This window comes from Phyllobates terribilis, unplaced genomic scaffold (assembly GCF_046119375.1).
Source record: "Phyllobates terribilis strain yellow unplaced genomic scaffold, ASM4611937v1 Scaffold_11__3_contigs__length_659146591, whole genome shotgun sequence".
Classification (NCBI taxonomy): Eukaryota; Metazoa; Chordata; class Amphibia; order Anura; family Dendrobatidae; genus Phyllobates; species Phyllobates terribilis.
Genome location: NW_027362771.1, coordinates 572,064,893 through 572,090,770, shown reverse-complemented (window position 1 = coordinate 572,090,770; position 25,878 = coordinate 572,064,893). Strand labels below are relative to the sequence as shown.

At 41.7% G+C, this 25,878-nt stretch overlaps 15 non-coding genes across 15 annotated transcripts; all 15 read left to right on the top strand.

Moving 5' to 3' along the window:
* The first annotated feature begins 1,936 nt into the window (after positions 1–1,936).
* Positions 1,937–2,009, top strand: TRNAM-CAU (transfer RNA methionine (anticodon CAU)). The gene has a single exon. It is a non-coding gene; the product is annotated as a tRNA-Met (tRNA).
* A 1,628-nt stretch (positions 2,010–3,637) lies between these two features.
* TRNAM-CAU (transfer RNA methionine (anticodon CAU)) lies at positions 3,638–3,710 on the top strand. Its single transcript has one exon. It is a non-coding gene; the product is annotated as a tRNA-Met (tRNA).
* A 1,628-nt stretch (positions 3,711–5,338) lies between these two features.
* On the top strand, positions 5,339–5,411 carry TRNAM-CAU (transfer RNA methionine (anticodon CAU)). The gene has a single exon. It is a non-coding gene; the product is annotated as a tRNA-Met (tRNA).
* A 1,628-nt stretch (positions 5,412–7,039) lies between these two features.
* Positions 7,040–7,112, top strand: TRNAM-CAU (transfer RNA methionine (anticodon CAU)). The gene has a single exon. It is a non-coding gene; the product is annotated as a tRNA-Met (tRNA).
* A 1,627-nt stretch (positions 7,113–8,739) lies between these two features.
* On the top strand, positions 8,740–8,812 carry TRNAM-CAU (transfer RNA methionine (anticodon CAU)). Its single transcript has one exon. It is a non-coding gene; the product is annotated as a tRNA-Met (tRNA).
* Positions 8,813–10,440: 1,628 nt separating this feature from the next.
* TRNAM-CAU (transfer RNA methionine (anticodon CAU)) lies at positions 10,441–10,513 on the top strand. The gene has a single exon. It is a non-coding gene; the product is annotated as a tRNA-Met (tRNA).
* A 1,628-nt stretch (positions 10,514–12,141) lies between these two features.
* Positions 12,142–12,214, top strand: TRNAM-CAU (transfer RNA methionine (anticodon CAU)). The gene has a single exon. It is a non-coding gene; the product is annotated as a tRNA-Met (tRNA).
* Positions 12,215–13,842: 1,628 nt separating this feature from the next.
* On the top strand, positions 13,843–13,915 carry TRNAM-CAU (transfer RNA methionine (anticodon CAU)). Its single transcript has one exon. It is a non-coding gene; the product is annotated as a tRNA-Met (tRNA).
* A 1,628-nt stretch (positions 13,916–15,543) lies between these two features.
* Positions 15,544–15,616, top strand: TRNAM-CAU (transfer RNA methionine (anticodon CAU)). Its single transcript has one exon. It is a non-coding gene; the product is annotated as a tRNA-Met (tRNA).
* Positions 15,617–17,243: 1,627 nt separating this feature from the next.
* TRNAM-CAU (transfer RNA methionine (anticodon CAU)) lies at positions 17,244–17,316 on the top strand. Its single transcript has one exon. It is a non-coding gene; the product is annotated as a tRNA-Met (tRNA).
* A 1,628-nt stretch (positions 17,317–18,944) lies between these two features.
* On the top strand, positions 18,945–19,017 carry TRNAM-CAU (transfer RNA methionine (anticodon CAU)). The gene has a single exon. It is a non-coding gene; the product is annotated as a tRNA-Met (tRNA).
* A 1,628-nt stretch (positions 19,018–20,645) lies between these two features.
* Positions 20,646–20,718, top strand: TRNAM-CAU (transfer RNA methionine (anticodon CAU)). Its single transcript has one exon. It is a non-coding gene; the product is annotated as a tRNA-Met (tRNA).
* A 1,628-nt stretch (positions 20,719–22,346) lies between these two features.
* TRNAM-CAU (transfer RNA methionine (anticodon CAU)) lies at positions 22,347–22,419 on the top strand. The gene has a single exon. It is a non-coding gene; the product is annotated as a tRNA-Met (tRNA).
* A 1,627-nt stretch (positions 22,420–24,046) lies between these two features.
* Positions 24,047–24,119, top strand: TRNAM-CAU (transfer RNA methionine (anticodon CAU)). Its single transcript has one exon. It is a non-coding gene; the product is annotated as a tRNA-Met (tRNA).
* A 1,628-nt stretch (positions 24,120–25,747) lies between these two features.
* TRNAM-CAU (transfer RNA methionine (anticodon CAU)) lies at positions 25,748–25,820 on the top strand. The gene has a single exon. It is a non-coding gene; the product is annotated as a tRNA-Met (tRNA).
* Positions 25,821–25,878: the final 58 nt, after the last annotated feature.

The following is a 25,878-nucleotide window of genomic DNA, read 5'->3' as shown; positions in this document are numbered from 1 at the left end:
CTACCAGAAACATTTTTGATTGAAAAACACGTGTCAGTCTTTGAATGGTGGCAGTAGCTAAGATAAAGATGCATTCCCATACCGGGAGTCGAACCCAGGCCACCTGGGTGAGAGCCAGGAATCCTAACCGCTAGACCATATGGGAAAAGATGCACTAATGTCTCAGTGACATTATGAAAAAAAAAAGTTTTCTGCTATGCACAATAAACTTCTGCAGATCTGCAGGTACAGCTTGCCTCGTTAACGCAGTAGGTAGCGCGTCAGTCTCATAATCTGAAGGTCGTGAGTTCGAGCCTCACACGGGGCACTGTTCCCTCCTTTTCTCGAGAGATTTTGTCACCAACTTAGAACTTTTCCATTCAATTCTACAACTTTTTCCATTAGAAAGGAAATGGGAATCCAAATAACTTACCGGACCCATGAGTTGTTGAGTCCCTTGACACTTTAGAGTAAAAAGGGGTGGTTGAGAATGAGTTGAGCTACGAATCCAAATTGAATCTTGTGTGAAGGGTCAGAATGAAGTGCCAAAACGCGGGCGTTCAGCATTTTTGCCTGAAAAAAACAAATCCTACTTGAAATACGTTTGACTAAAAAACACGCGTCAGTTTTTGAATGTTGGCAGCGGTGCAGAAAAGGATGCGTTCCCATACCAGTAGTCGAACTCAGGCCGCCTGGGTGAAAACCAGGAATCCTAACCGCTAGACCATATGGGAGAAGATGTACTGCCAGCTCACTTACAATATGAAAAAAAAGAGGTGTACTGCTTTGCACAAGCAACTTCCGCAGATTATTACGTGCATTTTGCCTCGTTAGCGCAGCAGGTAGCGCGTCAGTCTCGTAATCTGAAGGTCATGAGTTCGATTCTCACATGGGGCACTGGTACCATGTTTCCTTAACTGATTTTGCCACCATCTTGGCTAGAGAGTCACAGCTCTTTTCCATTCAGTAGCAAAACATCACCAATTGATGGAAGGGGAGCTCCAATGACAAACAGGGATAAAGGCTTGTTGAGTCCCTTAACACCCAGGAATTAAAAGTGAGAGATATGAATGGTTTGAGATATGACATCAAATAAGCTTTTGTGCAAATAAATATCCAAAAAACCTGGTGGTCTGCATTTTTGGCTGCAAAGAGCAGTTCCAACCTAAACTGATTCTGTCTGCAAGGCACGTGTTGGCTTTGGAATGTGGACACTAGTCCCCAAAAAAAAGTCTCTCCCATAGCAGGAATCGAACCAGTCAACCAGGAATACTAACTAAGTCTTTCTCCACATGGTGTAAGCAGTACAGTAAACAGCAAGACAGGTGTAAAAAAAAAAAAAAAAAAAAAAAAAAGAGTGTTTTGCTTTGAATACAAAACATCAACATTACAAGAGCTGAAACACGCTACATGGTCAAGGTTTTTGGCACGTCAGTTGAATAATTTGAAGATCATGAGTTTTTTGCTCACACGTGGCATCCTCCTTTTCTCAAGAGATTTTGTCACTAACTCTGAACTTTCCAATTCAGTTCTAAACTGTTTCCGATTAGAAAGAACATGGGAGCCCTAATGACAGACAGGACACATGGCTTGTTGAGTCCCTTGACACTTTTGTGTAAAACTGTGTAGTTGAAAAAGGCTTAAGCTATGAAACAAAAGGAAATCTTTTGCAAAAGTCATAATGCATCACCAATGTTAAGTATTTTTGTTGCAAAGTGAAAATCTACCAGAAACATTTTTGATTGAAAAACACGTGTCAGTCTTTGAATGGTGGCAGTAGCTAAGATAAAGATGCATTCCCATACCGGGAGTCGAACCCAGGCCACCTGGGTGAGAGCCAGGAATCCTAACCGCTAGACCATATGGGAAAAGATGCACTAATGTCTCAGTGACATTATGAAAAAAAAAAGTTTTCTGCTATGCACAATAAACTTCTGCAGATCTGCAGGTACAGCTTGCCTCGTTAGCGCAGTAGGTAGCGCGTCAGTCTCATAATCTGAAGGTCGTGAGTTCGAGCCTCACACGGGGCACTGTTCCCTCCTTTTCTCGAGAGATTTTGTCACCAACTTAGAACTTTTCCATTCAATTCTACAACTTTTTCCATTAGAAAGGAAATGGGAATCCAAATAACTTACCGGACCCATGAGTTGTTGAGTCCCTTGACACTTTAGTGTAAAAAGGGGTGGTTGAGAATGAGTTGAGCTACGAATCCAAATTGAATCTTGTGTGAAGGGTCAGAATGAAGTGCCAAAACGCGGGCGTTCAGCATTTTTGCCTGAAAAAAACAAATCCTACTTGAAATACGTTTGACTAAAAAACACACGTCAGTTTTTGAATGTTGGCAGCGGTGCAGAAAAGGATGCGTTCCCATACCAGTAGTCGAACTCGGGCCGCCTGGGTGAAAACCAGGAATCCTAACCGCTAGACCATATGGGAGAAGATGTACTGCCAGCTCACTTACAATATGAAAAAAAAGAGGTGTACTGCTTTGCACAAGCAACTTCCGCAGATTATTACGTGCATTTTGCCTCGTTAGCGCAGCAGGTAGCGCGTCAGTCTCGTAATCTGAAGGTCATGAGTTCGATTCTCACATGGGGCACTGGTACCATGTTTCCTTAACTGATTTTGCCACCATCTTGGCTAGAGAGTCACAGCTCTTTTCCATTCAGTAGCAAAACATCACCAATTGATGGAAGGGGAGCTCCAATGACAAACAGGGATAAAGGCTTGTTGAGTCCCTTAACACCCAGGAATTAAAAGTGAGAGATATGAATGGTTTGAGATATGACATCAAATAAGCTTTTGTGCAAATAAATATCCAAAAAACCTGGTGGTCTGCATTTTTGGCTGCAAAGAGCAGTTCCAACCTAAACTGATTCTGTCTGCAAGGCACGTGTTGGCTTTGGAATGTGGACACTAGTCCCCAAAAAAAAGTCTCTCCCATAGCAGGAATCGAACCAGTCAACCAGGAATACTAACTAAGTCTTTCTCCACATGGTGTAAGCAGTACAGTAAACAGCAAGACAGGTGTAAAAAAAAAAAAAAAAAAAAAAAAAGAGTGTTTTGCTTTGAATACAAAACATCAACATTACAAGAGCTGAAACACGCTACATGGTCAAGGTTTTTGGCACGTCAGTTGAATAATTTGAAGATCATGAGTTTTTTGCTCACACGTGGCATCCTCCTTTTCTCAAGAGATTTTGTCACTAACTCTGAACTTTCCAATTCAGTTCTAAACTGTTTCCGATTAGAAAGAACATGGGAGCCCTAATGACAGACAGGACACATGGCTTGTTGAGTCCCTTGACACTTTTGTGTAAAACTGTGTAGTTGAAAAAGGCTTAAGCTATGAAACAAAAGGAAATCTTTTGCAAAAGTCATAATGCATCGCCAATGTTAAGTATTTTTGTTGCAAAGTGAAAATCTACCAGAAACATTTTTGATTGAAAAACACGTGTCAGTCTTTGAATGGTGGCAGTAGCTAAGATAAAGATGCATTCCCATACCGGGAGTCGAACCCAGGCCACCTGGGTGAGAGCCAGGAATCCTAACCGCTAGACCATATGGGAAAAGATGCACTAATGTCTCAGTGACATTATGAAAAAAAAAAGTTTTCTGCTATGCACAATAAACTTCTGCAGATCTGCAGGTACAGCTTGCCTCGTTAGCGCAGTAGGTAGCGCGTCAGTCTCATAATCTGAAGGTCGTGAGTTCGAGCCTCACACGGGGCACTGTTCCCTCCTTTTCTCGAGAGATTTTGTCACCAACTTAGAACTTTTCCATTCAATTCTACAACTTTTTCCATTAGAAAGGAAATGGGAATCCAAATAACTTACCGGACCCATGAGTTGTTGAGTCCCTTGACACTTTAGTGTAAAAAGGGGTGGTTGAGAATGAGTTGAGCTACGAATCCAAATTGAATCTTGTGTGAAGGGTCAGAATGAAGTGCCAAAACGCGGGCGTTCAGCATTTTTGCCTGAAAAAAACAAATCCTACTTGAAATACGTTTGACTAAAAAACACACGTCAGTTTTTGAATGTTGGCAGCGGTGCAGAAAAGGATGCGTTCCCATACCAGTAGTCGAACTCGGGCCGCCTGGGTGAAAACCAGGAATCCTAACCGCTAGACCATATGGGAGAAGATGTACTGCCAGCTCACTTACAATATGAAAAAAAAGAGGTGTACTGCTTTGCACAAGCAACTTCCGCAGATTATTACGTGCATTTTGCCTCGTTAGCGCAGCAGGTAGCGCGTCAGTCTCGTAATCTGAAGGTCATGAGTTCGATTCTCACATGGGGCACTGGTACCATGTTTCCTTAACTGATTTTGCCACCATCTTGGCTAGAGAGTCACAGCTCTTTTCCATTCAGTAGCAAAACATCACCAATTGATGGAAGGGGAGCTCCAATGACAAACAGGGATAAAGGCTTGTTGAGTCCCTTAACACCCAGGAATTAAAAGTGAGAGATATGAATGGTTTGAGATATGACATCAAATAAGCTTTTGTGCAAATAAATATCCAAAAAACCTGGTGGTCTGCATTTTTGGCTGCAAAGAGCAGTTCCAACCTAAACTGATTCTGTCTGCAAGGCACGTGTTGGCTTTGGAATGTGGACACTAGTCCCCAAAAAAAAGTCTCTCCCATAGCAGGAATCGAACCAGTCAACCAGGAATACTAACTAAGTCTTTCTCCACATGGTGTAAGCAGTACAGTAAACAGCAAGACAGGTGTAAAAAAAAAAAAAAAAAAAAAAAAAGAGTGTTTTGCTTTGAATACAAAACATCAACATTACAAGAGCTGAAACACGCTACATGGTCAAGGTTTTTGGCACGTCAGTTGAATAATTTGAAGATCATGAGTTTTTTGCTCACACGTGGCATCCTCCTTTTCTCAAGAGATTTTGTCACTAACTCTGAACTTTCCAATTCAGTTCTAAACTGTTTCCGATTAGAAAGAACATGGGAGCCCTAATGACAGACAGGACACATGGCTTGTTGAGTCCCTTGACACTTTTGTGTAAAACTGTGTAGTTGAAAAAGGCTTAAGCTATGTAACAAAAGGAAATCTTTTGCAAAAGTCATAATGCATCGCCAATGTTAAGTATTTTTGTTGCAAAGTGAAAATCTACCAGAAACATTTTTGATTGAAAAACACGTGTCAGTCTTTGAATGGTGGCAGTAGCTAAGATAAAGATGCATTCCCATACCGGGAGTCGAACCCAGGCCACCTGGGTGAGAGCCAGGAATCCTAACCGCTAGACCATATGGGAAAAGATGCACTAATGTCTCAGTGACATTATGAAAAAAAAAAGTTTTCTGCTATGCACAATAAACTTCTGCAGATCTGCAGGTACAGCTTGCCTCGTTAGCGCAGTAGGTAGCGCGTCAGTCTCATAATCTGAAGGTCGTGAGTTCGAGCCTCACACGGGGCACTGTTCCCTCCTTTTCTCGAGAGATTTTGTCACCAACTTAGAACTTTTCCATTCAATTCTACAACTTTTTCCATTAGAAAGGAAATGGGAATCCAAATAACTTACCGGACCCATGAGTTGTTGAGTCCCTTGACACTTTAGTGTAAAAAGGGGTGGTTGAGAATGAGTTGAGCTACGAATCCAAATTGAATCTTGTGTGAAGGGTCAGAATGAAGTGCCAAAACGCGGGCGTTCAGCATTTTTGCCTGAAAAAAACAAATCCTACTTGAAATACGTTTGACTAAAAAACACACGTCAGTTTTTGAATGTTGGCAGCGGTGCAGAAAAGGATGCGTTCCCATACCAGTAGTCGAACTCGGGCCGCCTGGGTGAAAACCAGGAATCCTAACCGCTAGACCATATGGGAGAAGATGTACTGCCAGCTCACTTACAATATGAAAAAAAAGAGGTGTACTGCTTTGCACAAGCAACTTCCGCAGATTATTACGTGCATTTTGCCTCGTTAGCGCAGCAGGTAGCGCGTCAGTCTCGTAATCTGAAGGTCATGAGTTCGATTCTCACATGGGGCACTGGTACCATGTTTCCTTAACTGATTTTGCCACCATCTTGGCTAGAGAGTCACAGCTCTTTTCCATTCAGTAGCAAAACATCACCAATTGATGGAAGGGGAGCTCCAATGACAAACAGGGATAAAGGCTTGTTGAGTCCCTTAACACCCAGGAATTAAAAGTGAGAGATATGAATGGTTTGAGATATGACATCAAATAAGCTTTTGTGCAAATAAATATCCAAAAAACCTGGTGGTCTGCATTTTTGGCTGCAAAGAGCAGTTCCAACCTAAACTGATTCTGTCTGCAAGGCACGTGTTGGCTTTGGAATGTGGACACTAGTCCCCAAAAAAAAGTCTCTCCCATAGCAGGAATCGAACCAGTCAACCAGGAATACTAACTAAGTCTTTCTCCACATGGTGTAAGCAGTACAGTAAACAGCAAGACAGGTGTAAAAAAAAAAAAAAAAAAAAAAAAAGAGTGTTTTGCTTTGAATACAAAACATCAACATTACAAGAGCTGAAACACGCTACATGGTCAAGGTTTTTGGCACGTCAGTTGAATAATTTGAAGATCATGAGTTTTTTGCTCACACGTGGCATCCTCCTTTTCTCAAGAGATTTTGTCACTAACTCTGAACTTTCCAATTCAGTTCTAAACTGTTTCCGATTAGAAAGAACATGGGAGCCCTAATGACAGACAGGACACATGGCTTGTTGAGTCCCTTGACACTTTTGTGTAAAACTGTGTAGTTGAAAAAGGCTTAAGCTATGAAACAAAAGGAAATCTTTTGCAAAAGTCATAATGCATCGCCAATGTTAAGTATTTTTGTTGCAAAGTGAAAATCTACCAGAAACATTTTTGATTGAAAAACACGTGTCAGTCTTTGAATGGTGGCAGTAGCTAAGATAAAGATGCATTCCCATACCGGGAGTCGAACCCAGGCCACCTGGGTGAGAGCCAGGAATCCTAACCGCTAGACCATATGGGAAAAGATGCACTAATGTCTCAGTGACATTATGAAAAAAAAAAGTTTTCTGCTATGCACAATAAACTTCTGCAGATCTGCAGGTACAGCTTGCCTCGTTAGCGCAGTAGGTAGCGCGTCAGTCTCATAATCTGAAGGTCGTGAGTTCGAGCCTCACACGGGGCACTGTTCCCTCCTTTTCTCGAGAGATTTTGTCACCAACTTAGAACTTTTCCATTCAATTCTACAACTTTTTCCATTAGAAAGGAAATGGGAATCCAAATAACTTACCGGACCCATGAGTTGTTGAGTCCCTTGACACTTTAGTGTAAAAAGGGGTGGTTGAGAATGAGTTGAGCTACGAATCCAAATTGAATCTTGTGTGAAGGGTCAGAATGAAGTGCCAAAACGCGGGCGTTCAGCATTTTTGCCTGAAAAAAACAAATCCTACTTGAAATACGTTTGACTAAAAAACACACGTCAGTTTTTGAATGTTGGCAGCGGTGCAGAAAAGGATGCGTTCCCATACCAGTAGTCGAACTCGGGCCGCCTGGGTGAAAACCAGGAATCCTAACCGCTAGACCATATGGGAGAAGATGTACTGCCAGCTCACTTACAATATGAAAAAAAAGAGGTGTACTGCTTTGCACAAGCAACTTCCGCAGATTATTACGTGCATTTTGCCTCGTTAGCGCAGCAGGTAGCGCGTCAGTCTCGTAATCTGAAGGTCATGAGTTCGATTCTCACATGGGGCACTGGTACCATGTTTCCTTAACTGATTTTGCCACCATCTTGGCTAGAGAGTCACAGCTCTTTTCCATTCAGTAGCAAAACATCACCAATTGATGGAAGGGGAGCTCCAATGACAAACAGGGATAAAGGCTTGTTGAGTCCCTTAACACCCAGGAATTAAAAGTGAGAGATATGAATGGTTTGAGATATGACATCAAATAAGCTTTTGTGCAAATAAATATCCAAAAAACCTGGTGGTCTGCATTTTTGGCTGCAAAGAGCAGTTCCAACCTAAACTGATTCTGTCTGCAAGGCACGTGTTGGCTTTGGAATGTGGACACTAGTCCCCAAAAAAAAGTCTCTCCCATAGCAGGAATCGAACCAGTCAACCAGGAATACTAACTAAGTCTTTCTCCACATGGTGTAAGCAGTACAGTAAACAGCAAGACAGGTGTAAAAAAAAAAAAAAAAAAAAAAAAGAGTGTTTTGCTTTGAATACAAAACATCAACATTACAAGAGCTGAAACACGCTACATGGTCAAGGTTTTTGGCACGTCAGTTGAATAATTTGAAGATCATGAGTTTTTTGCTCACACGTGGCATCCTCCTTTTCTCAAGAGATTTTGTCACTAACTCTGAACTTTCCAATTCAGTTCTAAACTGTTTCCGATTAGAAAGAACATGGGAGCCCTAATGACAGACAGGACACATGGCTTGTTGAGTCCCTTGACACTTTTGTGTAAAACTGTGTAGTTGAAAAAGGCTTAAGCTATGAAACAAAAGGAAATCTTTTGCAAAAGTCATAATGCATCGCCAATGTTAAGTATTTTTGTTGCAAAGTGAAAATCTACCAGAAACATTTTTGATTGAAAAACACGTGTCAGTCTTTGAATGGTGGCAGTAGCTAAGATAAAGATGCATTCCCATACCGGGAGTCGAACCCAGGCCACCTGGGTGAGAGCCAGGAATCCTAACCGCTAGACCATATGGGAAAAGATGCACTAATGTCTCAGTGACATTATGAAAAAAAAAAGTTTTCTGCTATGCACAATAAACTTCTGCAGATCTGCAGGTACAGCTTGCCTCGTTAGCGCAGTAGGTAGCGCGTCAGTCTCATAATCTGAAGGTCGTGAGTTCGAGCCTCACACGGGGCACTGTTCCCTCCTTTTCTCGAGAGATTTTGTCACCAACTTAGAACTTTTCCATTCAATTCTACAACTTTTTCCATTAGAAAGGAAATGGGAATCCAAATAACTTACCGGACCCATGAGTTGTTGAGTCCCTTGACACTTTAGTGTAAAAAGGGGTGGTTGAGAATGAGTTGAGCTACGAATCCAAATTGAATCTTGTGTGAAGGGTCAGAATGAAGTGCCAAAACGCGGGCGTTCAGCATTTTTGCCTGAAAAAAACAAATCCTACTTGAAATACGTTTGACTAAAAAACACACGTCAGTTTTTGAATGTTGGCAGCGGTGCAGAAAAGGATGCGTTCCCATACCAGTAGTCGAACTCGGGCCGCCTGGGTGAAAACCAGGAATCCTAACCGCTAGACCATATGGGAGAAGATGTACTGCCAGCTCACTTACAATATGAAAAAAAAGAGGTGTACTGCTTTGCACAAGCAACTTCCGCAGATTATTACGTGCATTTTGCCTCGTTAGCGCAGCAGGTAGCGCGTCAGTCTCGTAATCTGAAGGTCATGAGTTCGATTCTCACATGGGGCACTGGTACCATGTTTCCTTAACTGATTTTGCCACCATCTTGGCTAGAGAGTCACAGCTCTTTTCCATTCAGTAGCAAAACATCACCAATTGATGGAAGGGGAGCTCCAATGACAAACAGGGATAAAGGCTTGTTGAGTCCCTTAACACCCAGGAATTAAAAGTGAGAGATATGAATGGTTTGAGATATGACATCAAATAAGCTTTTGTGCAAATAAATATCCAAAAAACCTGGTGGTCTGCATTTTTGGCTGCAAAGAGCAGTTCCAACCTAAACTGATTCTGTCTGCAAGGCACGTGTTGGCTTTGGAATGTGGACACTAGTCCCCAAAAAAAAGTCTCTCCCATAGCAGGAATCGAACCAGTCAACCAGGAATACTAACTAAGTCTTTCTCCACATGGTGTAAGCAGTACAGTAAACAGCAAGACAGGTGTAAAAAAAAAAAAAAAAAAAAAAAAAGAGTGTTTTGCTTTGAATACAAAACATCAACATTACAAGAGCTGAAACACGCTACATGGTCAAGGTTTTTGGCACGTCAGTTGAATAATTTGAAGATCATGAGTTTTTTGCTCACACGTGGCATCCTCCTTTTCTCAAGAGATTTTGTCACTAACTCTGAACTTTCCAATTCAGTTCTAAACTGTTTCCGATTAGAAAGAACATGGGAGCCCTAATGACAGACAGGACACATGGCTTGTTGAGTCCCTTGACACTTTTGTGTAAAACTGTGTAGTTGAAAAAGGCTTAAGCTATGAAACAAAAGGAAATCTTTTGCAAAAGTCATAATGCATCGCCAATGTTAAGTATTTTTGTTGCAAAGTGAAAATCTACCAGAAACATTTTTGATTGAAAAACACGTGTCAGTCTTTGAATGGTGGCAGTAGCTAAGATAAAGATGCATTCCCATACCGGGAGTCGAACCCAGGCCACCTGGGTGAGAGCCAGGAATCCTAACCGCTAGACCATATGGGAAAAGATGCACTAATGTCTCAGTGACATTATGAAAAAAAAAAGTTTTCTGCTATGCACAATAAACTTCTGCAGATCTGCAGGTACAGCTTGCCTCGTTAGCGCAGTAGGTAGCGCGTCAGTCTCATAATCTGAAGGTCGTGAGTTCGAGCCTCACACGGGGCACTGTTCCCTCCTTTTCTCGAGAGATTTTGTCACCAACTTAGAACTTTTCCATTCAATTCTACAACTTTTTCCATTAGAAAGGAAATGGGAATCCAAATAACTTACCGGACCCATGAGTTGTTGAGTCCCTTGACACTTTAGTGTAAAAAGGGGTGGTTGAGAATGAGTTGAGCTACGAATCCAAATTGAATCTTGTGTGAAGGGTCAGAATGAAGTGCCAAAACGCGGGCGTTCAGCATTTTTGCCTGAAAAAAACAAATCCTACTTGAAATACGTTTGACTAAAAAACACACGTCAGTTTTTGAATGTTGGCAGCGGTGCAGAAAAGGATGCGTTCCCATACCAGTAGTCGAACTCGGGCCGCCTGGGTGAAAACCAGGAATCCTAACCGCTAGACCATATGGGAGAAGATGTACTGCCAGCTCACTTACAATATGAAAAAAAAGAGGTGTACTGCTTTGCACAAGCAACTTCCGCAGATTATTACGTGCATTTTGCCTCGTTAGCGCAGCAGGTAGCGCGTCAGTCTCGTAATCTGAAGGTCATGAGTTCGATTCTCACATGGGGCACTGGTACCATGTTTCCTTAACTGATTTTGCCACCATCTTGGCTAGAGAGTCACAGCTCTTTTCCATTCAGTAGCAAAACATCACCAATTGATGGAAGGGGAGCTCCAATGACAAACAGGGATAAAGGCTTGTTGAGTCCCTTAACACCCAGGAATTAAAAGTGAGAGATATGAATGGTTTGAGATATGACATCAAATAAGCTTTTGTGCAAATAAATATCCAAAAAACCTGGTGGTCTGCATTTTTGGCTGCAAAGAGCAGTTCCAACCTAAACTGATTCTGTCTGCAAGGCACGTGTTGGCTTTGGAATGTGGACACTAGTCCCCAAAAAAAAGTCTCTCCCATAGCAGGAATCGAACCAGTCAACCAGGAATACTAACTAAGTCTTTCTCCACATGGTGTAAGCAGTACAGTAAACAGCAAGACAGGTGTAAAAAAAAAAAAAAAAAAAAAAAAAGAGTGTTTTGCTTTGAATACAAAACATCAACATTACAAGAGCTGAAACACGCTACATGGTCAAGGTTTTTGGCACGTCAGTTGAATAATTTGAAGATCATGAGTTTTTTGCTCACACGTGGCATCCTCCTTTTCTCAAGAGATTTTGTCACTAACTCTGAACTTTCCAATTCAGTTCTAAACTGTTTCCGATTAGAAAGAACATGGGAGCCCTAATGACAGACAGGACACATGGCTTGTTGAGTCCCTTGACACTTTTGTGTAAAACTGTGTAGTTGAAAAAGGCTTAAGCTATGTAACAAAAGGAAATCTTTTGCAAAAGTCATAATGCATCGCCAATGTTAAGTATTTTTGTTGCAAAGTGAAAATCTACCAGAAACATTTTTGATTGAAAAACACGTGTCAGTCTTTGAATGGTGGCAGTAGCTAAGATAAAGATGCATTCCCATACCGGGAGTCGAACCCAGGCCACCTGGGTGAGAGCCAGGAATCCTAACCGCTAGACCATATGGGAAAAGATGCACTAATGTCTCAGTGACATTATGAAAAAAAAAAGTTTTCTGCTATGCACAATAAACTTCTGCAGATCTGCAGGTACAGCTTGCCTCGTTAGCGCAGTAGGTAGCGCGTCAGTCTCATAATCTGAAGGTCGTGAGTTCGAGCCTCACACGGGGCACTGTTCCCTCCTTTTCTCGAGAGATTTTGTCACCAACTTAGAACTTTTCCATTCAATTCTACAACTTTTTCCATTAGAAAGGAAATGGGAATCCAAATAACTTACCGGACCCATGAGTTGTTGAGTCCCTTGACACTTTAGTGTAAAAAGGGGTGGTTGAGAATGAGTTGAGCTACGAATCCAAATTGAATCTTGTGTGAAGGGTCAGAATGAAGTGCCAAAACGCGGGCGTTCAGCATTTTTGCCTGAAAAAAACAAATCCTACTTGAAATACGTTTGACTAAAAAACACACGTCAGTTTTTGAATGTTGGCAGCGGTGCAGAAAAGGATGCGTTCCCATACCAGTAGTCGAACTCGGGCCGCCTGGGTGAAAACCAGGAATCCTAACCGCTAGACCATATGGGAGAAGATGTACTGCCAGCTCACTTACAATATGAAAAAAAAGAGGTGTACTGCTTTGCACAAGCAACTTCCGCAGATTATTACGTGCATTTTGCCTCGTTAGCGCAGCAGGTAGCGCGTCAGTCTCGTAATCTGAAGGTCATGAGTTCGATTCTCACATGGGGCACTGGTACCATGTTTCCTTAACTGATTTTGCCACCATCTTGGCTAGAGAGTCACAGCTCTTTTCCATTCAGTAGCAAAACATCACCAATTGATGGAAGGGGAGCTCCAATGACAAACAGGGATAAAGGCTTGTTGAGTCCCTTAACACCCAGGAATTAAAAGTGAGAGATATGAATGGTTTGAGATATGACATCAAATAAGCTTTTGTGCAAATAAATATCCAAAAAACCTGGTGGTCTGCATTTTTGGCTGCAAAGAGCAGTTCCAACCTAAACTGATTCTGTCTGCAAGGCACGTGTTGGCTTTGGAATGTGGACACTAGTCCCCAAAAAAAAGTCTCTCCCATAGCAGGAATCGAACCAGTCAACCAGGAATACTAACTAAGTCTTTCTCCACATGGTGTAAGCAGTACAGTAAACAGCAAGACAGGTGTAAAAAAAAAAAAAAAAAAAAAAAAAGAGTGTTTTGCTTTGAATACAAAACATCAACATTACAAGAGCTGAAACACGCTACATGGTCAAGGTTTTTGGCACGTCAGTTGAATAATTTGAAGATCATGAGTTTTTTGCTCACACGTGGCATCCTCCTTTTCTCAAGAGATTTTGTCACTAACTCTGAACTTTCCAATTCAGTTCTAAACTGTTTCCGATTAGAAAGAACATGGGAGCCCTAATGACAGACAGGACACATGGCTTGTTGAGTCCCTTGACACTTTTGTGTAAAACTGTGTAGTTGAAAAAGGCTTAAGCTATGAAACAAAAGGAAATCTTTTGCAAAAGTCATAATGCATCGCCAATGTTAAGTATTTTTGTTGCAAAGTGAAAATCTACCAGAAACATTTTTGATTGAAAAACACGTGTCAGTCTTTGAATGGTGGCAGTAGCTAAGATAAAGATGCATTCCCATACCGGGAGTCGAACCCAGGCCACCTGGGTGAGAGCCAGGAATCCTAACCGCTAGACCATATGGGAAAAGATGCACTAATGTCTCAGTGACATTATGAAAAAAAAAAGTTTTCTGCTATGCACAATAAACTTCTGCAGATCTGCAGGTACAGCTTGCCTCGTTAGCGCAGTAGGTAGCGCGTCAGTCTCATAATCTGAAGGTCGTGAGTTCGAGCCTCACACGGGGCACTGTTCCCTCCTTTTCTCGAGAGATTTTGTCACCAACTTAGAACTTTTCCATTCAATTCTACAACTTTTTCCATTAGAAAGGAAATGGGAATCCAAATAACTTACCGGACCCATGAGTTGTTGAGTCCCTTGACACTTTAGTGTAAAAAGGGGTGGTTGAGAATGAGTTGAGCTACGAATCCAAATTGAATCTTGTGTGAAGGGTCAGAATGAAGTGCCAAAACGCGGGCGTTCAGCATTTTTGCCTGAAAAAAACAAATCCTACTTGAAATACGTTTGACTAAAAAACACACGTCAGTTTTTGAATGTTGGCAGCGGTGCAGAAAAGGATGCGTTCCCATACCAGTAGTCGAACTCGGGCCGCCTGGGTGAAAACCAGGAATCCTAACCGCTAGACCATATGGGAGAAGATGTACTGCCAGCTCACTTACAATATGAAAAAAAAGAGGTGTACTGCTTTGCACAAGCAACTTCCGCAGATTATTACGTGCATTTTGCCTCGTTAGCGCAGCAGGTAGCGCGTCAGTCTCGTAATCTGAAGGTCATGAGTTCGATTCTCACATGGGGCACTGGTACCATGTTTCCTTAACTGATTTTGCCACCATCTTGGCTAGAGAGTCACAGCTCTTTTCCATTCAGTAGCAAAACATCACCAATTGATGGAAGGGGAGCTCCAATGACAAACAGGGATAAAGGCTTGTTGAGTCCCTTAACACCCAGGAATTAAAAGTGAGAGATATGAATGGTTTGAGATATGACATCAAATAAGCTTTTGTGCAAATAAATATCCAAAAAACCTGGTGGTCTGCATTTTTGGCTGCAAAGAGCAGTTCCAACCTAAACTGATTCTGTCTGCAAGGCACGTGTTGGCTTTGGAATGTGGACACTAGTCCCCAAAAAAAAGTCTCTCCCATAGCAGGAATCGAACCAGTCAACCAGGAATACTAACTAAGTCTTTCTCCACATGGTGTAAGCAGTACAGTAAACAGCAAGACAGGTGTAAAAAAAAAAAAAAAAAAAAAAAAAGAGTGTTTTGCTTTGAATACAAAACATCAACATTACAAGAGCTGAAACACGCTACATGGTCAAGGTTTTTGGCACGTCAGTTGAATAATTTGAAGATCATGAGTTTTTTGCTCACACGTGGCATCCTCCTTTTCTCAAGAGATTTTGTCACTAACTCTGAACTTTCCAATTCAGTTCTAAACTGTTTCCGATTAGAAAGAACATGGGAGCCCTAATGACAGACAGGACACATGGCTTGTTGAGTCCCTTGACACTTTTGTGTAAAACTGTGTAGTTGAAAAAGGCTTAAGCTATGAAACAAAAGGAAATCTTTTGCAAAAGTCATAATGCATCGCCAATGTTAAGTATTTTTGTTGCAAAGTGAAAATCTACCAGAAACATTTTTGATTGAAAAACACGTGTCAGTCTTTGAATGGTGGCAGTAGCTAAGATAAAGATGCATTCCCATACCGGGAGTCGAACCCAGGCCACCTGGGTGAGAGCCAGGAATCCTAACCGCTAGACCATATGGGAAAAGATGCACTAATGTCTCAGTGACATTATGAAAAAAAAAAGTTTTCTGCTATGCACAATAAACTTCTGCAGATCTGCAGGTACAGCTTGCCTCGTTAGCGCAGTAGGTAGCGCGTCAGTCTCATAATCTGAAGGTCGTGAGTTCGAGCCTCACACGGGGCACTGTTCCCTCCTTTTCTCGAGAGATTTTGTCACCAACTTAGAACTTTTCCATTCAATTCTACAACTTTTTCCATTAGAAAGGAAATGGGAATCCAAATAACTTACCGGACCCATGAGTTGTTGAGTCCCTTGACACTTTAGTGTAAAAAGGGGTGGTTGAGAATGAGTTGAGCTACGAATCCAAATTGAATCTTGTGTGAAGGGTCAGAATGAAGTGCCAAAACGCGGGCGTTCAGCATTTTTGCCTGAAAAAAACAAATCCTACTTGAAATACGTTTGACTAAAAAACACACGTCAGTTTTTGAATGTTGGCAGCGGTGCAGAAAAGGATGCGTTCCCATACCAGTAGTCGAACTCGGGCCGCCTGGGTGAAAACCAGGAATCCTAACCGCTAGACCATATGGGAGAAGATGTACTGCCAGCTCACTTACAATATGAAAAAAAAGAGGTGTACTGCTTTGCACAAGCAACTTCCGCAGATTATTACGTGCATTTTGCCTCGTTAGCGCAGCAGGTAGCGCGTCAGTCTCGTAATCTGAAGGTCATGAGTTCGATTCTCACATGGGGCACTGGTACCATGTTTCCTTAACTGATTTTGCCACCATCTTGGCTAGAGAGTCACAGCTCTTTTCCATTCAGTAGCAAAACATCACCAATTGATGGAAGGGGAGCTCCAATGACAAACAGGGATAAAGGCTTGTTGAGTCCCTTAACACCCAGGAATTAAAAGTGAGAGATATGAATGGTTTGAGATATGACATCAAATAAGCTTTTGTGCAAATAAATATCCAAAAAACCTGGTGGTCTGCATTTTTGGCTGCAAAGAGCAGTTCCAACCTAAACTGATTCTGTCTGCAAGGCACGTGTTGGCTTTGGAATGTGGACACTAGTCCCCAAAAAAAAGTCTCTCCCATAGCAGGAATCGAACCAGTCAACCAGGAATACTAACTAAGTCTTTCTCCACATGGTGTAAGCAGTACAGTAAACAGCAAGACAGGTGTAAAAAAAAAAAAAAAAAAAAAAAAGAGTGTTTTGCTTTGAATACAAAACATCAACATTACAAGAGCTGAAACACGCTACATGGTCAAGGTTTTTGGCACGTCAGTTGAATAATTTGAAGATCATGAGTTTTTTGCTCACACGTGGCATCCTCCTTTTCTCAAGAGATTTTGTCACTAACTCTGAACTTTCCAATTCAGTTCTAAACTGTTTCCGATTAGAAAGAACATGGGAGCCCTAATGACAGACAGGACACATGGCTTGTTGAGTCCCTTGACACTTTTGTGTAAAACTGTGTAGTTGAAAAAGGCTTAAGCTATGAAACAAAAGGAAATCTTTTGCAAAAGTCATAATGCATCGCCAATGTTAAGTATTTTTGTTGCAAAGTGAAAATCTACCAGAAACATTTTTGATTGAAAAACACGTGTCAGTCTTTGAATGGTGGCAGTAGCTAAGATAAAGATGCATTCCCATACCGGGAGTCGAACCCAGGCCACCTGGGTGAGAGCCAGGAATCCTAACCGCTAGACCATATGGGAAAAGATGCACTAATGTCTCAGTGACATTATGAAAAAAAAAAGTTTTCTGCTATGCACAATAAACTTCTGCAGATCTGCAGGTACAGCTTGCCTCGTTAGCGCAGTAGGTAGCGCGTCAGTCTCATAATCTGAAGGTCGTGAGTTCGAGCCTCACACGGGGCACTGTTCCCTCCTTTTCTCGAGAGATTTTGTCACCAACTTAGAACTTTTCCATTCAATTCTACAACTTTTTCCATTAGAAAGGAAATGGGAATCCAAATAACTTACCGGACCCATGAGTTGTTGAGTCCCTTGACACTTTAGTGTAAAAAGGGGTGGTTGAGAATGAGTTGAGCTACGAATCCAAATTGAATCTTGTGTGAAGGGTCAGAATGAAGTGCCAAAACGCGGGCGTTCAGCATTTTTGCCTGAAAAAAACAAATCCTACTTGAAATACGTTTGACTAAAAAACACACGTCAGTTTTTGAATGTTGGCAGCGGTGCAGAAAAGGATGCGTTCCCATACCAGTAGTCGAACTCGGGCCGCCTGGGTGAAAACCAGGAATCCTAACCGCTAGACCATATGGGAGAAGATGTACTGCCAGCTCACTTACAATATGAAAAAAAAGAGGTGTACTGCTTTGCACAAGCAACTTCCGCAGATTATTACGTGCATTTTGCCTCGTTAGCGCAGCAGGTAGCGCGTCAGTCTCGTAATCTGAAGGTCATGAGTTCGATTCTCACATGGGGCACTGGTACCATGTTTCCTTAACTGATTTTGCCACCATCTTGGCTAGAGAGTCACAGCTCTTTTCCATTCAGTAGCAAAACATCACCAATTGATGGAAGGGGAGCTCCAATGACAAACAGGGATAAAGGCTTGTTGAGTCCCTTAACACCCAGGAATTAAAAGTGAGAGATATGAATGGTTTGAGATATGACATCAAATAAGCTTTTGTGCAAATAAATATCCAAAAAACCTGGTGGTCTGCATTTTTGGCTGCAAAGAGCAGTTCCAACCTAAACTGATTCTGTCTGCAAGGCACGTGTTGGCTTTGGAATGTGGACACTAGTCCCCAAAAAAAAGTCTCTCCCATAGCAGGAATCGAACCAGTCAACCAGGAATACTAACTAAGTCTTTCTCCACATGGTGTAAGCAGTACAGTAAACAGCAAGACAGGTGTAAAAAAAAAAAAAAAAAAAAAAAAAGAGTGTTTTGCTTTGAATACAAAACATCAACATTACAAGAGCTGAAACACGCTACATGGTCAAGGTTTTTGGCACGTCAGTTGAATAATTTGAAGATCATGAGTTTTTTGCTCACACGTGGCATCCTCCTTTTCTCAAGAGATTTTGTCACTAACTCTGAACTTTCCAATTCAGTTCTAAACTGTTTCCGATTAGAAAGAACATGGGAGCCCTAATGACAGACAGGACACATGGCTTGTTGAGTCCCTTGACACTTTTGTGTAAAACTGTGTAGTTGAAAAAGGCTTAAGCTATGTAACAAAAGGAAATCTTTTGCAAAAGTCATAATGCATCGCCAATGTTAAGTATTTTTGTTGCAAAGTGAAAATCTACCAGAAACATTTTTGATTGAAAAACACGTGTCAGTCTTTGAATGGTGGCAGTAGCTAAGATAAAGATGCATTCCCATACCGGGAGTCGAACCCAGGCCACCTGGGTGAGAGCCAGGAATCCTAACCGCTAGACCATATGGGAAAAGATGCACTAATGTCTCAGTGACATTATGAAAAAAAAAAGTTTTCTGCTATGCACAATAAACTTCTGCAGATCTGCAGGTACAGCTTGCCTCGTTAGCGCAGTAGGTAGCGCGTCAGTCTCATAATCTGAAGGTCGTGAGTTCGAGCCTCACACGGGGCACTGTTCCCTCCTTTTCTCGAGAGATTTTGTCACCAACTTAGAACTTTTCCATTCAATTCTACAACTTTTTCCATTAGAAAGGAAATGGGAATCCAAATAACTTACCGGACCCATGAGTTGTTGAGTCCCTTGACACTTTAGTGTAAAAAGGGGTGGTTGAGAATGAGTTGAGCTACGAATCCAAATTGAATCTTGTGTGAAGGGTCAGAATGAAGTGCCAAAACGCGGGCGTTCAGCATTTTTGCCTGAAAAAAACAAATCCTACTTGAAATACGTTTGACTAAAAAACACACGTCAGTTTTTGAATGTTGGCAGCGGTGCAGAAAAGGATGCGTTCCCATACCAGTAGTCGAACTCGGGCCGCCTGGGTGAAAACCAGGAATCCTAACCGCTAGACCATATGGGAGAAGATGTACTGCCAGCTCACTTACAATATGAAAAAAAAGAGGTGTACTGCTTTGCACAAGCAACTTCCGCAGATTATTACGTGCATTTTGCCTCGTTAGCGCAGCAGGTAGCGCGTCAGTCTCGTAATCTGAAGGTCATGAGTTCGATTCTCACATGGGGCACTGGTACCATGTTTCCTTAACTGATTTTGCCACCATCTTGGCTAGAGAGTCACAGCTCTTTTCCATTCAGTAGCAAAACATCACCAATTGATGGAAGGGGAGCTCCAATGACAAACAGGGATAAAGGCTTGTTGAGTCCCTTAACACCCAGGAATTAAAAGTGAGAGATATGAATGGTTTGAGATATGACATCAAATAAGCTTTTGTGCAAATAAATATCCAAAAAACCTGGTGGTCTGCATTTTTGGCTGCAAAGAGCAGTTCCAACCTAAACTGATTCTGTCTGCAAGGCACGTGTTGGCTTTGGAATGTGGACACTAGTCCCCAAAAAAAAGTCTCTCCCATAGCAGGAATCGAACCAGTCAACCAGGAATACTAACTAAGTCTTTCTCCACATGGTGTAAGCAGTACAGTAAACAGCAAGACAGGTGTAAAAAAAAAAAAAAAAAAAAAAAAAGAGTGTTTTGCTTTGAATACAAAACATCAACATTACAAGAGCTGAAACACGCTACATGGTCAAGGTTTTTGGCACGTCAGTTGAATAATTTGAAGATCATGAGTTTTTTGCTCACACGTGGCATCCTCCTTTTCTCAAGAGATTTTGTCACTAACTCTGAACTTTCCAATTCAGTTCTAAACTGTTTCCGATTAGAAAGAACATGGGAGCCCTAATGACAGACAGGACACATGGCTTGTTGAGTCCCTTGACACTTTTGTGTAAAACTGTGTAGTTGAAAAAGGCTTAAGCTATGAAACAAAAGGAAATCTTTTGCAAAAGTCATAATGCATCGCCAATGTTAAGTATTTTTGTTGCAAAGTGAAAATCTACCAGAAACATTTTTGATTGAAAAACACGTGTCAGTCTTTGAATGGTGGCAGTAGCTAAGATAAAGATGCATTCCCATACCGGGAGTCGAACCCAGGCCACCTGGGTGAGAGCCAGGAATCCTAACCGCTAGACCATATGGGAAAAGATGCACTAATGTCTCAGTGACATTATGAAAAAAAAAAGTTTTCTGCTATGCACAATAAACTTCTGCAGATCTGCAGGTACAGCTTGCCTCGTTAGCGCAGTAGGTAGCGCGTCAGTCTCATAATCTGAAGGTCGTGAGTTCGAGCCTCACACGGGGCACTGTTCCCTCCTTTTCTCGAGAGATTTTGTCACCAACTTAGAACTTTTCCATTCAATTCTACAACTTTTTCCATTAGAAAGGAAATGGGAATCCAAATAACTTACCGGACCCATGAGTTGTTGAGTCCCTTGACACTTTAGTGTAAAAAGGGGTGGTTGAGAATGAGTTGAGCTACGAATCCAAATTGAATCTTGTGTGAAGGGTCAGAATGAAGTGCCAAAACGCGGGCGTTCAGCATTTTTGCCTGAAAAAAACAAATCCTACTTGAAATACGTTTGACTAAAAAACACACGTCAGTTTTTGAATGTTGGCAGCGGTGCAGAAAAGGATGCGTTCCCATACCAGTAGTCGAACTCGGGCCGCCTGGGTGAAAACCAGGAATCCTAACCGCTAGACCATATGGGAGAAGATGTACTGCCAGCTCACTTACAATATGAAAAAAAAGAGGTGTACTGCTTTGCACAAGCAACTTCCGCAGATTATTACGTGCATTTTGCCTCGTTAGCGCAGCAGGTAGCGCGTCAGTCTCGTAATCTGAAGGTCATGAGTTCGATTCTCACATGGGGCACTGGTACCATGTTTCCTTAACTGATTTTGCCACCATCTTGGCTAGAGAGTCACAGCTCTTTTCCATTCAGTAGCAAAACATCACCAATTGATGGAAGGGGAGCTCCAATGACAAACAGGGATAAAGGCTTGTTGAGTCCCTTAACACCCAGGAATTAAAAGTGAGAGATATGAATGGTTTGAGATATGACATCAAATAAGCTTTTGTGCAAATAAATATCCAAAAAACCTGGTGGTCTGCATTTTTGGCTGCAAAGAGCAGTTCCAACCTAAACTGATTCTGTCTGCAAGGCACGTGTTGGCTTTGGAATGTGGACACTAGTCCCCAAAAAAAAGTCTCTCCCATAGCAGGAATCGAACCAGTCAACCAGGAATACTAACTAAGTCTTTCTCCACATGGTGTAAGCAGTACAGTAAACAGCAAGACAGGTGTAAAAAAAAAAAAAAAAAAAAAAAAAGAGTGTTTTGCTTTGAATACAAAACATCAACATTACAAGAGCTGAAACACGCTACATGGTCAAGGTTTTTGGCACGTCAGTTGAATAATTTGAAGATCATGAGTTTTTTGCTCACACGTGGCATCCTCCTTTTCTCAAGAGATTTTGTCACTAACTCTGAACTTTCCAATTCAGTTCTAAACTGTTTCCGATTAGAAAGAACATGGGAGCCCTAATGACAGACAGGACACATGGCTTGTTGAGTCCCTTGACACTTTTGTGTAAAACTGTGTAGTTGAAAAAGGCTTAAGCTATGTAACAAAAGGAAATCTTTTGCAAAAGTCATAATGCATCGCCAATGTTAAGTATTTTTGTTGCAAAGTGAAAATCTACCAGAAACATTTTTGATTGAAAAACACGTGTCAGTCTTTGAATGGTGGCAGTAGCTAAGATAAAGATGCATTCCCATACCGGGAGTCGAACCCAGGCCACCTGGGTGAGAGCCAGGAATCCTAACCGCTAGACCATATGGGAAAAGATGCACTAATGTCTCAGTGACATTATGAAAAAAAAAAGTTTTCTGCTATGCACAATAAACTTCTGCAGATCTGCAGGTACAGCTTGCCTCGTTAGCGCAGTAGGTAGCGCGTCAGTCTCATAATCTGAAGGTCGTGAGTTCGAGCCTCACACGGGGCACTGTTCCCTCCTTTTCTCGAGAGATTTTGTCACCAACTTAGAACTTTTCCATTCAATTCTACAACTTTTTCCATTAGAAAGGAAATGGGAATCCAAATAACTTACCGGACCCATGAGTTGTTGAGTCCCTTGACACTTTAGTGTAAAAAGGGGTGGTTGAGAATGAGTTGAGCTACGAATCCAAATTGAATCTTGTGTGAAGGGTCAGAATGAAGTGCCAAAACGCGGGCGTTCAGCATTTTTGCCTGAAAAAAACAAATCCTACTTGAAATACGTTTGACTAAAAAACACACGTCAGTTTTTGAATGTTGGCAGCGGTGCAGAAAAGGATGCGTTCCCATACCAGTAGTCGAACTCGGGCCGCCTGGGTGAAAACCAGGAATCCTAACCGCTAGACCATATGGGAGAAGATGTACTGCCAGCTCACTTACAATATGAAAAAAAAGAGGTGTACTGCTTTGCACAAGCAACTTCCGCAGATTATTACGTGCATTTTGCCTCGTTAGCGCAGCAGGTAGCGCGTCAGTCTCGTAATCTGAAGGTCATGAGTTCGATTCTCACATGGGGCACTGGTACCATGTTTCCTTAACTGATTTTGCCACCATCTTGGCTAGAGAGTCACAGCTCTTTTCCATTCAGTAGCAAAACATCACCAATTGATGGAAGGGGAGCTCCAATGACAAACAGGGATAAAGGCTTGTTGAGTCCCTTAACACCCAGGAATTAAAAGTGAGAGATATGAATGGTTTGAGATATGACATCAAATAAGCTTTTGTGCAAATAAATATCCAAAAAACCTGGTGGTCTGCATTTTTGGCTGCAAAGAGCAGTTCCAACCTAAACTGATTCTGTCTGCAAGGCACGTGTTGGCTTTGGAATGTGGACACTAGTCCCCAAAAAAAAGTCTCTCCCATAGCAGGAATCGAACCAGTCAACCAGGAATACTAACTAAGTCTTTCTCCACATGGTGTAAGCAGTACAGTAAACAGCAAGACAGGTGTAAAAAAAAAAAAAAAAAAAAAAAAGAGTGTTTTGCTTTGAATACAAAACATCAACATTACAAGAGCTGAAACACGCTACATGGTCAAGGTTTTTGGCACGTCAGTTGAATAATTTGAAGATCATGAGTTTTTTGCTCACACGTGGCATCCTCCTTTTCTCAAGAGATTTTGTCACTAACTCTGAACTTTCCAATTCAGTTCTAAACTGTTTCCGATTAGAAAGAACATGGGAGCCCTAATGACAGACAGGACACATGGCTTGTTGAGTCCCTTGACACTTTTGTGTAAAACTGTGTAGTTGAAAAAGGCTTAAGCTATGAAACAAAAGGAAATCTTTTGCAAAAGTCATAATGCATCGCCAATGTTAAGTATTTTTGTTGCAAAGTGAAAATCTACCAGAAACATTTTTGATTGAAAAACACGTGTCAGTCTTTGAATGGTGGCAGTAGCTAAGATAAAGATGCATTCCCATACCGGGAGTCGAACCCAGGCCACCTGGGTGAGAGCCAGGAATCCTAACCGCTAGACCATATGGGAAAAGATGCACTAATGTCTCAGTGACATTATGAAAAAAAAAAGTTTTCTGCTATGCACAATAAACTTCTGCAGATCTGCAGGTACAGCTTGCCTCGTTAGCGCAGTAGGTAGCGCGTCAGTCTCATAATCTGAAGGTCGTGAGTTCGAGCCTCACACGGGGCACTGTTCCCTCCTTTTCTCGAGAGATTTTGTCACCAACTTAGAACTTTTCCATTCAATTCTACAACTTTTTCCATTAGAAAGGAAATGGGAATCCAAATAACTTACCGGACCCATGAGTTGTTGAGTCCCTTGACACTTTAGTGTAAAAAGGGGTGGTTGAGAATGAGTTGAGCTACGAATCCAAATTGAATCTTGTGTGAAGGGTCAGAATGAAGTGCCAAAACGCGGGCGTTCAGCATTTTTGCCTGAAAAAAACAAATCCTACTTGAAATACGTTTGACTAAAAAACACACGTCAGTTTTTGAATGTTGGCAGCGGTGCAGAAAAGGATGCGTTCCCATACCAGTAGTCGAACTCGGGCCGCCTGGGTGAAAACCAGGAATCCTAACCGCTAGACCATATGGGAGAAGATGTACTGCCAGCTCACTTACAATATGAAAAAAAAGAGGTGTACTGCTTTGCACAAGCAACTTCCGCAGATTATTACGTGCATTTTGCCTCGTTAGCGCAGCAGGTAGCGCGTCAGTCTCGTAATCTGAAGGTCATGAGTTCGATTCTCACATGGGGCACTGGTACCATGTTTCCTTAACTGATTTTGCCACCATCTTGGCTAGAGAGTCACAGCTCTTTTCCATTCAGTAGCAAAACATCACCAATTGATGGAAGGGGAGCTCCAATGACAAACAGGGATAAAGGCTTGTTGAGTCCCTTAACACCCAGGAATTAAAAGTGAGAGATATGAATGGTTTGAGATATGACATCAAATAAGCTTTTGTGCAAATAAATATCCAAAAAACCTGGTGGTCTGCATTTTTGGCTGCAAAGAGCAGTTCCAACCTAAACTGATTCTGTCTGCAAGGCACGTGTTGGCTTTGGAATGTGGACACTAGTCCCCAAAAAAAAGTCTCTCCCATAGCAGGAATCGAACCAGTCAACCAGGAATACTAACTAAGTCTTTCTCCACATGGTGTAAGCAGTACAGTAAACAGCAAGACAGGTGTAAAAAAAAAAAAAAAAAAAAAAAAAGAGTGTTTTGCTTTGAATACAAAACATCAACATTACAAGAGCTGAAACACGCTACATGGTCAAGGTTTTTGGCACGTCAGTTGAATAATTTGAAGATCATGAGTTTTTTGCTCACACGTGGCATCCTCCTTTTCTCAAGAGATTTTGTCACTAACTCTGAACTTTCCAATTCAGTTCTAAACTGTTTCCGATTAGAAAGAACATGGGAGCCCTAATGACAGACAGGACACATGGCTTGTTGAGTCCCTTGACACTTTTGTGTAAAACTGTGTAGTTGAAAAAGGCTTAAGCTATGAAACAAAAGGAAATCTTTTGCAAAAGTCATAATGCATCGCCAATGTTAAGTATTTTTGTTGCAAAGTGAAAATCTACCAGAAACATTTTTGATTGAAAAACACGTGTCAGTCTTTGAATGGTGGCAGTAGCTAAGATAAAGATGCATTCCCATACCGGGAGTCGAACCCAGGCCACCTGGGTGAGAGCCAGGAATCCTAACCGCTAGACCATATGGGAAAAGATGCACTAATGTCTCAGTGACATTATGAAAAAAAAAAGTTTTCTGCTATGCACAATAAACTTCTGCAGATCTGCAGGTACAGCTTGCCTCGTTAGCGCAGTAGGTAGCGCGTCAGTCTCATAATCTGAAGGTCGTGAGTTCGAGCCTCACACGGGGCACTGTTCCCTCCTTTTCTCGAGAGATTTTGTCACCAACTTAGAACTTTTCCATTCAATT